The sequence below is a fragment of the Choloepus didactylus genome, chromosome 9 (genome assembly GCF_015220235.1).
Source record: "Choloepus didactylus isolate mChoDid1 chromosome 9, mChoDid1.pri, whole genome shotgun sequence".
Classification (NCBI taxonomy): Eukaryota; Metazoa; Chordata; class Mammalia; order Pilosa; family Megalonychidae; genus Choloepus; species Choloepus didactylus.
The window spans coordinates 81237352-81252691 of record NC_051315.1 but is presented as its reverse complement, the minus strand read 5'-3'; the positions used below and the strand labels follow the sequence as shown (position 1 = coordinate 81252691).

The 15340-nt window shown below is 40.4% G+C and overlaps 1 protein-coding gene across 2 annotated transcripts in view; it reads right to left on the bottom strand.

The window, feature by feature from the left end:
* Positions 1-8888, bottom strand: part of MFSD6 (major facilitator superfamily domain containing 6) — an 85422-nt gene extending 76534 nt beyond the window's left edge. For both annotated transcript variants that reach the window (XM_037849231.1, XM_037849232.1), the window contains exon 1: positions 8824-8888. The gene's annotated coding sequence lies outside the window, so the exon portion shown is untranslated. The remainder of the gene's footprint in view (positions 1-8823) is intronic.
* Between the last annotated feature and the right edge of the window lie 6452 nt (positions 8889-15340).

The window sequence follows — 15340 nt, the reverse complement described above, 5'->3', positions numbered from 1 at the left end:
TTGGACAAATCAATGCTTCTCTGAGTTGCCATTACCTCATCTGTAAAGTTGGGATAAAAATACAAAGCCAAGTCAACTAATTCAGAGAAGGGTTGTAAGGCTTAAATGAAGTCATGTATGAAAAAGTGTTGTGTAAACTCAAAAGCAACATATTAGCATCTTGTTGTTGGTAATCTTATTCCTAATACTTCTTAAGACCTTATTTTGCTATTATTTCAAAACTATTCTTCCCAAGTCAGTGTGTACTCGAATTCTTTAGTACATTCACCACTGAATCAAGGGTAGCATTTTATCCATCAGTGCTCGTGAATTTATACTCATGTTCACGTCCATGTCCAGAGACTAACAGCTCAGGATGGGAGGGACTGCACTCAACTCACTTGAGAATACTTTGTCGAATTATAGACTAGAATGATAACTATTTTGAGACCTGAAAACATTATTCATTTAAAATATAGTCCCCTGCAGGAACATTTTAATTATATTTGTGACATAGTAAGGAGTGAAATCCTCTCTCACATACTTCCCTTCAACTTGAAAAAAGGGTAAAAGGAACTAATTATTTTCCTCGCTTAAAAGTGTCCTGTTGGGGTAGGTGGGTAGCCTTTAACCATAAAGGTGGTTTCAGTAATAAAAGCCAAATGGATTTTTGCTTTCACTTTGCGGAAAGAAACAATTAAATGTCAGTAACATTTTATAATTCAAGTTCCTTTGGACTTATTCAGCCATAACAAAAGCTGGTTCCTATTTATTTGCTTTAGGTTTTGAATTAAATATTGGGCCAATACAGCTTATAATATAAATTTGAGGCAGGCCCCAGAACTTTATTTTCCTTCTACCTCTCAAATAAACTTCCTGTCTTAAAACAAGCCTGGCAAGAGGAACAAGTAACAGTTCGTATTACAGCATGAAAAAAATCAAAGCAAAGCAAAAAGACATTTTCATCTGGCAAGTTTCTCCAACTCAAAAATTAAATAGATGCTCAAGATAGGTAGTGAAATTAATTTAATTTGCTGCTGATACCCCGCATTTATTTGTCAAGAAGGAATACAATGTAGCGATTTGGGGGTGGGGGTGGGGGAGTCACAGCAGCTTTGTGAAAACGGAACCAATGCACAGTCATCTCTCACTAAACGAACACCAACAGCAAGAAGGAGCAATGAAACTGTTTGTTTAAGATAACCAAACTGATGAACAGGCCAGGTTTCCAACATGCAATGTACTTCAATTCCTGAAGCTTGGAAACCATTTCCCCATTGGAATAATATTACAAATAGTGGTAGATATCCAGTCCAGCGCTTAGCCCATTTAACCCAGAATGCTTCAAATTACTGAACAAAGAGTTCTAAAAGAACCTAAAGGTCACAGAGTGAATAATTTTTAAGAGGAAATTCTACTTTTCAATCTGGTATGCCAGCAACATATCTCACCAAGGCAGCCCCACCCAGAGTGTCAGAGCCCTATTCACTGCGCTCTGGCCTGAGCCACAGCAGAGAGGATGGGACCTGGGGTGACCAGATGCCAGCTTCCTCCAGGGCAAGGGCTCCAATCTGGGGAAGTTATTGCCAGGGGTCTTTGAAAGCCCTAAACAAATAATATGTCACACATATATGTTCTACTCATTTTCAAATGTATATTAGTGCTATCATCATACATTTATTTCTCTAATAAATGATAATTTATTAGAACTCTTATTAGCTTTCTATCATTATGCATTTTCTTAGCTTAGGAGACCCTAAAAGGGCAAATACAATCATGTGGGAGCCTGGGAAATCTATTTAACATTGAAGTGGTGCCTTAGAATTACTATAGGATCAGTAAAGGGTTAGGAGAGAAGAGCAAAAGGGAAGGAAAAAACCCGGTCAGCACCAACACAGGCCACAGCAAAACTGGGAGCCACAGCAAGGAGTTAACACTTAGCATTTGGAAACTGCGTTTATTTTCAAATTATTTACCATTTTAATGAAAAAATAAATGTGTCTTTGTCAAGAAACTAACATAAAAATCTCAGATTTATCTCTTCACAACATAAAACAGTGGATTTTTTTTAATGTTGCTGTTGAAAGTTGACATTGAAAGCAGTTACATAACTTAGGTTTTACAGAAAGATCTTCCTCAATAAATTATTGCTTGCTATATTTTAAAAAGAAATTTCTAGAGAGTGCATATTAGTAAAATATAAATTACAAATTCAATTTAAAAGTTTTTTGGGTTTATGTTTTGGTTTGTTTTTCAACTTAGTTATGTGAATCTGTGTTTTATACACACGTAGTCTTTTTTTTTTCCCTTCAAAATCCTTTCAAAGAAGGACTGGCTTAGGTAAATACAATGAATATAGGACATGGATCCAAGATCTAAAAATATTATGAACACAGGAAAATCAGACTGTGGAAAAATAAGAATTGCAATGAGGAATAAAAACACAATTTCAGGTATTAATATCATAACATTGGGTTTTTCTTTATTCATGTAGCTACCATCAATAATTTTTACTAATTTGATTTTAAATTATAACCCTTAAATGCACTAAAGTTTAAAACAATAATTTATATCCTTACATTCTAGAACAGTATCTAGACTGCAGATGTAGTGTAAAATTTGTTTTACTTATTTCTTAGGCTGTCATGGCTCTGATAAATTGAGTTACCATAGACTATCAATTCTAATGGTACGACTTCTTTCAGAAAAAGATTTTTTTACCTAGCCCATTACTCAAAAAAGATACTTTAATTACATGCCATTCCTATACATTATAAAAATAAAATTCAATGCTGGTGAAAATGAGAATTGACAGGCACACTCACATGCTGAGAGTAGTATAAACCTTCTAGAAGGCAAATAGATAAGTGTAAGGCTATCTATTACAGCCAGTTTTCATAATAATCTAAACTATAAATCAAGGAAGTGATCACCACTGGCAGCAATTAAGTAAATTATGGTTTGGATATACAAGAGAAAAACAGAGTTTCATATCTATATGAAGGAAAAATAGAACTTAATTAAATGGGGAAATGCTCACAATCTATGCATCACATTAAGTGAAAAAGGCAAAACACAAGCCTCTATGTGAAACGAGAGTTTTTATTTGTAAATTGATATGCTGTACTTTATATGACACATATTTTAGAAAAATCTTGGAGAAAAATATACTAAATGTTACTAGGGCTTTCTCTGAGTGGTAAAATTATGATTTACTTTGTTTTTTTCTTATACTTTGCTGGATTTTTCCTCAATAAGCATTTATCGCTTTAATAATATACATTTTTAAAAAGCATTATTTAAAAATATTTGGCATTTAAGTGACCCTGATCCTGGAGTTCCTGAAGCTTGATATGGAGCTGCCTAATTGAAGTCTATCCACCTAATGCCTAGTGCTTCCTTGGAAGAGACTGTTACAAGGGCTTGGAGACACTCTTACAAGATACTAGACTTTCAAATTAAAGGGAACCGCATTATATAGAAAATAAAATTAAATGTGTATCATTTTTACCCTTTGAAACTAAAACAATAGAGTCTTTTATTTAAACACCTTCAAGAAGGTGAATTTGGGCATATTTGTTCATTAATTAAATGCAATTCCAAAGAAATTATTTCGAAACAGAATTAAGACGCTCCATGATAGCTAGAGAAGCTTGCCTATGCTGGATCAGCTTGTGTTCATCAGTGCATTTCTTTAAAAGTCATAGATACCTGCAAGTCTCTCTCTGTGTGGTTCTGCTTTAATCGTTCATTGTTTTGGGGGCTTCCTGCTTTGCTCTTTGTACTAGAGAGGTCTTGTTTGCCTAGGCTGTTCTACCTCAACCTTGACTTTACGAGGCCCAGAGCATTTATGAGAGGAGAATTCCCCATGTGGCTCAGAGGGATCCATTCCTGCCACTGCCCCAGGGATTGGAGTTCCTCTGGGAGTCCTAGGCTCTGCTGGACACATCTCTCTGCGCCTGCGCACACACTCAGCCAGCCACGTGGTCAGCGGAGGTCACCCGACTGGGGAGTGGCCGTCTCTCTACTTAACCACACAGGTAGGCGATTACCAGTCCTGTCTTATTTCTCACTTTCCCTTGGCACAATTAACACACAAATCAGACATGTTAAGGCAGCACCAATTCCCCTTTCTAGTTCTCCTTTTTATCCTCCGCAAAGCCACACCAGAGTTCCCTTTGGCCACTGCTGACTCACTGGTGTCTCCGGGCCTTCCCTTCCTCCTCACACACACTCCGCGCCAAGTCCCACGCTCACTCTCAGATCAGAACGTTTCCTCAGAGTCATTCAAAGTTGGACTTTACTGTTTTCTGCTTGCAGAATATTCCCTGAATTTGTCTCCCATTCTTTAAATACACGCCGAACAAACGTTAAAGAAAGATGTCTCTGCCCCTTTAATTCAATCCTCTTTCCTACTTCTTGATTTTCGTTTTTCTAAAAGCCTTAATTTCTTCCCATTTTTGCCTCATTCTCTCCCATCCTAAAATACACCTCTCCTGTCCTAATATACAGCAAGACCACCAGGTCCCAATGTAATACAAAGTTCTCCTTCACATTCCCAAGCCTTAACATACCTGCAACAAAATCATCAGCATATCCATGATGCAGCTACAATTACATTATGCTTGACCAAGACAGATAGAGGCTACATTTAATCCACACAATGCTTGGAGGTATGTTTTATTGGTGCTGAGGTAGGACTGGGGGTTTGTGCAAGGATGGGCATGTGTGTGTGCATGTGTGCTCTTTAGAGCCACAAACTAGCATCTAGAGTTGCAATATCTACAGCAGACACATATTAATATATATTCTCAATATTTAGGTTCTACACTGTTTTTTTTTATTTGTGTTGGTTTGGTTTGGTTTTCTGGTTTTGGCCTCTGCACCAGTACATCAAATGTCACTTGTTTTAGCTAATGATTCTCAGAGTTCCAAAAGTTGCCTAGCCAACTTCATTGAGACAATCCCATTATACAAAACAGTAAATAAACATCTTCTAAATATGTAGAAATAAAATCAGCTACAGAGCAAATGTTACTGAAATTCAACAAAGGGGCTAAGTACTGGACAATATGCCATTCAGAATTTAGGACAACAAATCAGGCTGATACAGGTTCCTCTCATCACTCCCTACCCTGCCCCCCACCTCAATACCAGTGAAGTATAGCAAATGGCACAGACAGCAAATGTTGGACAATTGATAATGGAGGAATCATAAACCCAAATGGAACATTCTTGACAGAGGCATTAAGGTGTTCTAATTGCCCCACACAAGTTTCACATTGGATGTATATGTTTGCTTTTCCCAGGAATACAAAATGCTGTGTCCTGTGAAATGTCAAGTTGGTTTTGCAGTGAGGAACAAAGTTTTACCACGACTGACTTGTATGAAGGTAGGATTTTGAACTTGATTTCTCTGTTTAAGGAGAACCTGTTGAACAAACAGAACTTTCTAAATCAAAGGTTTGAGATTTCTTACTGCCTAAAACATAACTAGAATCTTCAATGAAATAAAATAAGTTTAGTTATCTGTTTCTCAGCATTACCTACCTGCATTTATAGTGGACCAAGTTTATTCAGATTTCCTTCATGGATAAAACACAAGAAGCATGTGCTTTCTTTTCTTGATTCTAAAAAGTCTGAATGTATTTGGCTCTGGATTTCTAAGTCTGAGCATGGAAATGTATTAATTTTTAAAGATTATAAACAGTGACTTGTTAATTTTACAGAACTGGGCAGAATTATGGGATTGTATAGAATAAATATATATGGATTACACTGGATTAACTTGATGAAAAATTGCTGCTCCTGAAATTATGTTACTAAAAATAATTATCCCTGCAGTCATCCATAATGCTATAATTTCATGAGATGACACAGCAGGTAAATTGATTTCGCCTACTCCTACCTTCTAAGTAGAGAAAAATCATGCTTCCACAGACAGCCACCACTAGAAAAGTGGTGAAAGAAGGAAAGAAATTCTTATCCCCTTAGTCTAGCAGAGACATTGGGGTGTGCACTGAGGCATTCTTATTGAGTAGGGAAATCAGGGTACTGAAGAACAAGTTGTAGATGTTATTAGAAACGGCAAAAATCAGTCATCTAAAGCTCTTTATCTTTTGCCCCCACACCTGCAATTCCCAGAACACTATGTTTCTCTTTGATCTCCCTGAATCTCATTTCACTTTCCTAACATTAGAGTTTATTCATACTTAATTTTTAATTTTTTAATAAAATAATTACATTCTTACTATTTTTCCTTTTTTAGTTTATATTATAAAAGAACACATGCTTGTGGCAAAATTAAAAAGCAAAAGCCCAAACATAACTTTATAAGGTAAAAAGTTAAAGTGTCCTCTTCCCTCCACACCATCCACTTCCTTAAGGTAGCCACTGTTAACAGTTTGGAGATGAGAGGTATATGTGTGCCTGTATGCAGCTTAGAGTATATGCATATAAATCTCTTCAGCAACTTGCTTTCACTTACTATATCTTGATTTTTCCCAAGCCAATGTGCCATAACACCTAGCAAAAACACTTAAATTTATTCCGTTTATCCATCTGCCCTACAAGGAATTGCTAAATCAAGCTTTACTGAATATTAAAAGAGAGTAAAACAAAAACCTGTTAATACATCTTTGGTTATATTAATTTTAAACCCATCTTCAGTCTAAAAATGGTGAGATCGAATGGGTAAACATGTATTAATATGCATGCATTGTAAATATATAAATTTGTTATGTACAGATAAATGTTATTTATAATATAAGTACATTGAAATGAAGTTAATTTTCAAAGGCAAGAAAAAAAGGAAGGTATCTGTAAAGGTGGTGAGGCTCAATGGGTCCTGAGTAGGGAGAGATACTGTGGAAATTTCCTGGGCTGTGCAGCCAGAGACTAAGGGCAAATCTAACTCCAACTCTTACTGATTATGTGTTTTGTTTTGTTTTGTTTTAAGTTGTTTAACCTTTCTGAGTCCCCTTTTCAGCATCCACAAAACTGGGGAAAAGGAGGTACCTTACAGAGATTTTGAAATTAAGTATTTAAGATGGTGGCTTGAACACAGTAAGTGCCCCCCAAATACGTTATTTATATCAATAATCCAGAAATTAGATGTTGGACTTGAGGACCCAATATCCCAAACGACCCAAAACCTGAAACCTTGCTGTGGTTTCTGACTTAGTTTGCCTTCATGCTTTTATATTTCCCGTATTTGTATAAACACCGAAAGTGCCTTAGAAATAAATTATCGTAAACATGCTTAGTAGTTGAATGCATTGTTGAAATATGATCTCTCCTCCTACTCCCTCAGGGTGTCTTGCACAGGGCTCATTAGCAATGTCTCAGCCTTCTCCTAAGCAATCCTAAATTTTATTTAAAACTTGTGGTAAACAAAAGCCCTATGACTACCACTAAATAACTGAAAAGATCCTCCATAGTTGCTAATGATCAGCATCTTAAAGTGGCAAAAGTCATACTTCCCACCTAAAGACGAGGCTTCCTATCTTCTCCTTTTACTTAAGGCCATCAATGATGTATACACCTTAGCTAGCTATTGGCAAAGAATGTTCTGCCAATAGCAGGGACCTACCAAAGATGCATGCTTTTATTAAATGTCGGCCAACTGTATGTCCACAAACCCCACCCCCTTACATTCATCTACATTGAAGAGGTTAGATTTCCACAAACCTGGGACTTTCAGAATTGTTAGGAAGAAACTTGGCAGTGGTACTACCCAACTATCTCCTTTTACGTATGAGAAAACTAGGGCTCAGGAAGATGTGACATGCCCCAGGACGCAAAACTATTTAGACCAATTGGGATTAGAACCTCAACTCTTTAAGGTTCTTTCCAATGGCTAACAGGCAAGGCTTTATCTGCTCTAGTAGCTCTGTAAGGTGCTTATTAAAAGTTTTTGGATGAAAGGATGTGTTTGTGGTAGCAAATGTGTGTGGGAGAGGTAAGATGCACTGTGTGCCGGCCTTAAGGCAGTTAATCCACCTGCCCCTCCTCGTGGGGATGGCATAAATAAGGGAGAAAGTTTGGTTTGAATTTTTTCACCTTCCTACCTAAGTTTACCGGGGACTGTGAAGGAATTAAATAGGACCCAGAAGGACTAGCACCCCCCATTAGTATCTCAGAAGGACTCCAGGAGGTCTTAAATCAAGTTGGAGAAGAGCGAGGTGGGGGATTTCTCGTAGGATGACCGCAGGCTGGTGGAAAGGTCTGTTTGGTATTTATTCACCTGGGAAGGCAGACGGTGTCAATTTCCTCCTCTTGCCACGCAAGTGGCTATATCCTTGTCATTGGGTCTGTCTAGCGTGGGGAGACAAGACATTCTCGCCTCCCCCTTTTTTCCGTGGATGTTTATGTCAAGGCGCGCGTGGGGCTGGGCCAAGAAGGGCCTGCACGTTGGGGCCCACCCTTCCCACCCTTCCCACCCCAGGCAGCAGCTGCCGGCGCCCGGCGAGGGCTCCCTGGGCAGCGCCTTTGTTTTCCCGACTCCAGTTACGTTTGCGGAAGTGCCGCCCGCGCCGGGCGCCCTGGGGGAGCCGCCTGCAGCCTCCCCCAGCACCCACAAAGATGACAACAGACGCAGAAGCCTAGGGGAGAGAGCGGCAGTGAAGCCGCGCAGGGAGTGGTGACGCCCACACACGCCCTTCTACCGGGCCCCTTTCCTGAATCTCCTTCCTCCGACAGCAGCTGTGCGCGCCGGAGGGATCTCCCCGCTCCCGGGGCTGGCACGTCCCCCGCGGGAGGAGGCCGGGGTGGGCCTGTCGGGCCGCCCCCGCCGAGCGCGCCCTCTCTCCTAGCGCGCCGGCCGCGGCCCGGGCTGCGACTCACCTGCTGCGGGCGGCGGCGGCGCTCAGCTGTGCTGGGCGCGGGGAGCCCCCTTCCCGGGGCGCGGGGCGGCGGCTCGGGGCGCCGAGGAGGCGGCTGTCGGGGCGGCACGCACCATCTCAGGCGGGTTGTTCGCTCCTCCGGGGCTGTAGCGGGAGAGGCGGGGCGCAGCGCGGCGAAGCGATGCGGGCCTGGTGGGGCGAGGGAATGCGGTAGGCTGGACGCCCACGCCGGCGCAACCTCCTTTTTTCTTCCTCCTCTCCCGGTCAGGCCCTCAGACGCCGTCGCCGCCGCCGCTTGTGCCGGCTGGACCCGTTTCAGGGCTTGAGTGGCGAGGACCCGCCGCCAGGTGCAGCGCTCCGCCTCCTGCGGCGGCGGCGGCGGATGCGGCGACGGCCGCCTCCTCCCTGTCTCCCCGCCTGCTCGCGGTCCCGGGGGACGTTTGGGACCAGCCCTGATGGGGAAGCGCTCTGGGAAGAGGAAAGCAGACGGGCGAGGACCTACCCCCACCTCCCTCCACCCATACATACCCCACCGGCTCAAGGCTGAGAACCCGAGCAAAAGATGCAGGCCTGGACCGCGGCTGGGGCATGGCGGGTGGGGGTGGGGGGTTGGGGACGGGGCGGAGGAGAGATCGCGGTTTAATCTGGAGTTTGTAATAATAATAAGAGCCATCATTTATTGAGCGCTTATTATGTCCCAGACACAATGCTAACGCTATTAATGCGTTATCTCAGTGTCTCTTGCCCAGCCTTGGCGGACTGTCCTCATTTGACTTGGGAGAGAGAAACTGGGTGCAGGACAGGAGGCAAATAACGGGGAAATTTCAGGACTCACCAGGGATGGGTATACTGAGGTTAAAAGACCTGTTTTTAGGAAGGTGCTACTGAGTATCTGGCACCTCGCTGAAGAGGTGACCGCGTGTCACACTAAAAACTTAAAGCTGTTTTTCTGGTTAGACACCAGAGAGGGTGGAGAGAGTGGAGTTAATTGTAAAAAGTATCATTCATTCACCAAGTATTTTGTATGCCTACGACGTGGTACGGCAGGAATGACTCCCCTTATTTTCAGGGAGTTTATGGTCTGGTTCTTGCAGCAGTAACAACAATAATTGTAATTATAAAGGCAGCTAACATTTATGAACATATATATGAAACACTGTTTAGGTACTATTTGAGCCTTACCATAATCTTATGGAATAGGTAATATTCCCATTTTGCGGCTAAGGAAACCAAGGCTGAAGGTAATGTAATCTATCCAAAGTAACTAAATAGTAAAAGGGAGAGCAGGCTTCTTTTAACTCCAGGGTTTAAGCTCTTAATCACTAAATCATAGTGACATGGGATTTAATAGGCCTTGACGCTTTATAATTCTTTAACAATTCTTCTTTAGGAAGAATAAAACAAAATTACAAATAGGATGTCGCTAGAGCCCCTCCTGGAACCTAGGAAGTGTCCCTGAAGCTTAAGCTTTTAGCCTCATGGTAAATCCACTGGCAGTGTTGACACACAAAAGCGAAACAGCTAATGACAGTGAGTGCTGGCATTTCAAAGAAAGATTATTCACGATTTTTGGACTTAATAGAATGACTGATCTCTGAGCTGGCCTGGCCTAGAGACAGCTTCCTACTGCACTTCTTGGAACTGAGTGGCCCATACAGTACCCAGATGGTAGCTTTCATAATAGAGTTATCATTCTTCTTATCTGTCCTGTTGTTAAACAAGAAACTTTTTTAAAAAGAAAGAAAAAGAAAAAAGAGTGTCCAGACCCCAGGTCTACCAAGGTTCAGGTACTACATTCTCTCCTGTATGCAGAAGGTGAAGAAGAAGAACAGGAAGAACCTCGGGCACGAAATGGTGGTTCTTGATTTAAAGCTGCACAAAAGCAGCATCATGTTGCAAAGTGAAGACAAATGATCACAGAGATTAGAGCGGGCATTTCTCTTTCAGATAGGACAGGTCAATCTCAAGGGTCAACATAGTGGAGGGCATTGTTGGGGTAGGGATTTCTTCCTGACAACCACATCCCTTTTAATATCCTCAGATTCTTTGGCCACGCCCAGTATGCCATTGTTCCAATCATGTATATACTAAATATTTTTGTATTTAAATTTTTCTTAATGTTTTGAATACAAAACAGATAAATTGCCAGTATGCATAAATAAAAAGTGATCTGCCACTCCTCTCCCACATTCCCACCCTCTATGAGCTAGCCCGAGGTTATGGGCGTGGTGTGGGAAATCAGTCTCCCAGTGCACTGCTAGTCAGGCTTTCCCACAGGTCATTGCACAGAAAGACTCAAAGATAAAATTAAGATCTTCAGATCACATGGTTTATTGAATCCATTTAAAACACAGAAGCAAGGGGAAAGAGATGGATAGATTTAACACACTTAGGATAGGCTACAAGCAGGTAATATATTTTATGCAATATTCGTCAATCCTGTCTCCCTCTCTCTGCTTCATCAGTACTCCCTGCCGATGGTATGGTTAAGAAGAGCAGAAGTGAGTTGAATAAGGGGGCCTGGCAGAGAGAAGATGCCTGTGCCAGAGCCAACACGTCTGCTCTGTTAAAAGACACAGAAGCAAGCATGCCTGGCCAGTTCTAGCTTGCTAGTTAGCCGGATGAGTAGCTATGGATTTTATATGAATTTTTCAGGCACAGGACAAATGGAGTCCACATGAATATAACCAGTGGGTGATCATTTTAAGTCTTTGTGAATACTGACTGCCCTGCAGATATTTAGTGTATCAAAAATATTTGGTGCCTACTTGGTCCTTCCATCCCTCTTAATTTCACTTATCCTCCTTATAGTGTTTGTTTCTCTTGCTTCCTTTGATGGATTTGAGTATTCTTAAATAATAAAGGAAATGTATTTCAGTGGGTAATAATAGCTGGTTTCGTTTCCTAGGCTGCTTAAAGCAGATACCATGAAATGGGTTGGCTTTAAACAATGTGAATTTATTAGCTTACAGTTTGAGGCTGAGAAAATGTCCAAATCAAGACATCATCAAGGTGATTCTTTCTTCCTGAAGACTAGCTGCCAGAAATCAGAAATCCTTGGCTCCTCTGCCACATGGCAAGGCACATGGTGGTATCTGCTGATCTCTCCCTTCCCTTCCAGGTTATTGTTTTTAGCTTCTCTCTCTCTCCCTCTCTCTCTCTCTCTCTCTCTCTCTCTCTCTCTCTCTCTCTCTCTCTCTCTCTCTCTCTCTCTTCATTCCATTTGTAAAGGACTCCAGTAATAGGATTAAGCCCTATTCTGAATGAGGTGGGTCACACTGTAACTGAAGTAGCCTCATTAAGAGGTCCTGCTTAGAATAGGTTGACACTCACAGGAATAGATTAGATTTAAGAGTATGTTTTTCTGGAGTACACACAGCTTCAAACCACCACAATAAGTAATACATATAGGACTTGCCATGTGCCAGGCACTGTTCAAAGCACTTTCAGTATATTTATTCACTTAATTTCTCACTACAGTCATATATTGGTAGATACTATTTTTATCCCTTTTTACAAATAAGAAACTGGTGCATATAGAAGCGAAGCAGCCTGACCAAGTCAATCAGCCTGCTAGTGAGGAACAGAGCCTGCATTTGAACCTAGGTAGTCTGGCTTCAGGGCCCTCACTCTTAACCACTCCTCCTTCCTTGCTCATTTAAACACTTATAAACATGTATATACACATAGAGAGGGTTGGGGATTTTATTTAAACACAAATGGGGTCATCCACTTTTCTTTCTCCACCTGTCAGCAACACTGGACACTGTAGACTGTCCCAGTCTTGAAACTCCTTCCATGGGGTTTTCTTCTTCCTCTCTGGCCACTCCCCCTTGGTATGCTCCACTTAGGTTTTAGTTTTCCTTCATCTGTCCTTCCTGTGAGTGCTCTCACCCACTCCCTTGGCTTCAGTAACAGAATATTTGAGGATGTCTCAAAAAAATCCCTCTCTCTGAGCAGCATCTTTTCTGAGCATCAGATGCATATGACCAATTGAACAGTGGGATGTTTCACAAGCACCTCAGATTCACCAAGTCCCACATCAACACTTCATTACCTTCTTCCTCTTCCCAATAAAATACAGGACTCCTGTATGCCACCCTATTATTAACAACTTGCAATGGTGTGGAACATTTGTTACAACTGATAGCACATTTTTATAATTGTACTATTAACTATAGTCTATGAGTTAACATAGGGTTTGCTGTTTGTGTAGTACAGTTCCATGGATTTTTTAAAGATTTTTATTCTGTTACCATATGTATAATCTAACATTTCCCCCCTTTAATCACATTAGATATATATTTCAGTGCTGTTAATTACATTCACAATGTTGTGCTACCATCACTACATCCATTACCAAAATATTTCCATCATTCCGAATTGGAACCCTGTACTTTTTTTTAAAGATGCAAATTTTATTGAGATATATTATTCACTTACTATATAATCCATCTGAAGTATACAATCAGTGTCTCACAATATCATCACCTAGTTGTGCAATCATCATCAGACTCAATTTTAGACCATTTTCATTGCTCCCAAAAGAAAAATAACAGATACATATTAAAAAAATCCAAAATACCCTTTACTCTTTATCTCCCCCCTATTATGGACCCCTAGTATCGGTGTGTTATACCTGTTACTGTTGATGAAATAATATTAAGGTATTGCTATTAACTTTGGTTTGTAACTTGGATTAGGTAATTTTTCACTATATACCATTCTATTATTAAGCCTTTGTACAAATGTTGTAGTGTTAATCAGTGACATACAAGACTTTGAACAACCCCTTTCAACCAAATTAACCTACAATTCAGCACTATTACTTACAATCCTAATAACCATCACTTCTACCCATTTCCAGACGTTTAAGGTCAACCTCGTTAAAAATTCTGTACATATTAGGTAACTGCTCCCCTTCTCTAGCTTCTATCTCTGGGTACCCTGTATTCTACATTTTAAGACTCTGAGTTTACTTATTCTAGTTAGCTCATATTAGTGAAATCATACAATATCTATCCTTTTGTGTCTGGCTTATTTCACTCAGCATTATGTCCTCAAGGTTCATCCATGTTGTTGCGTGCTTTGGGACCTCATTCCTTCTTACTGCTGAATAGTATTCCATTATGTATATATATATATATCACATTTGTTTATCCATTGGTCGGTTGATGTACATTTGGATTGTTTCAAGCTTTTGGCAATTGTGAATAATGCTGCTATGAAAATTGGTGTGCAAATGTCTGTTCATGTCCCTGTTTTCAGATCTTCTGGGTATATACCAAGTAGCAGAACTGCTGGGTCATAGGGCAACTCAATATTTAGTTTTCTGAGGAACTGTCAAACTGTTTTCCACAGTGGCTGTACCATTTTACATTCCCACCAGCAGTGAATAAGTTCCTATTTCTCCACATCATCTCCAACACTTGTAGTTTCCTGTTTAATAGCAGCCATTCTTGTAAGTGTGAGATGATATCTCATTGTGGTTTTGATTTGCATTTCCCTACTAGCTAATGAAGATGAACATCTTTTCATATGCTTTTTAGCCGTTTGTATTTCTTCTTTGGAGAAATGTCTATTCATGTCTTTTGCCCATTTTATAATTGGGTTGTGTGTCCTTTTATTGTTGAATTGTAGGATTTCTTTATATTTACTGGATATCAAACCCTTATCTGATATGTGATTACCAAATATTTTCTCCTGTTGAGTTGGCTGCGTTTTCAACCTTTTGACAATGTCCTCTGAAGCACAGAAGTGTTTATTCTTGAGGAGTTCCCATTTATCTATTTTTTCTTTCCTTCCTTGTGCTTTAGGTATAAGGTCTAATTAGCTACCTCTTATTACTAGGTCTTGAAGATGCATCCCTATATTTTCTTCTAGGAGTTTTATGGTACTGGTTCTTATATATAGGTCTCTGATACACTTTGAGTTAATTTTTGTGTAGGGTATAAGGTCAGGGTCCTCTTTCCTTTCCTTGGGTTTGGATATCCAGTTCTCCCAGCAAAATTTGTTAAAGAGACTATTTTGTCTCAGTTCAGTGGATTTTGGCACCTTGTCAAAAATCAATTGACCATAGGTCTGAGGGTCTATTTCTGAACTCTCAATTCAATTCCATTGATCAATATATCTATCTTTATGCCAGTAGCATGCTGTTTTGGCCACTATGTCTTTATAATAAGCTTTAAATTCAGGAAGTGTAAGTCCTCTAACTTCATTCTTTTTCAAGGTTTTTTTTTGGCTATTTGAGGTCCCTTTCCCTTCCAAATTAATTTGGGAACCCTGTATATTTTAAACCTTAACTTCCCATACTCCACCCCCACCCAGTTCTCTGGTTACCTGGGTTCTAGATTCTGGCTCTATGAGTTTGCTTATTCTAATTATGTCAAATCAGTGAGATCATACAATATTTGCCCCGTTGTGTCTGGCTTATTTCACTCAGCATGGTATCTTCAAGGTTCATTCATGTTGTTCCATGTATCAGGCCTCCATTCCTTTTTACAGCTGAAATATATTCC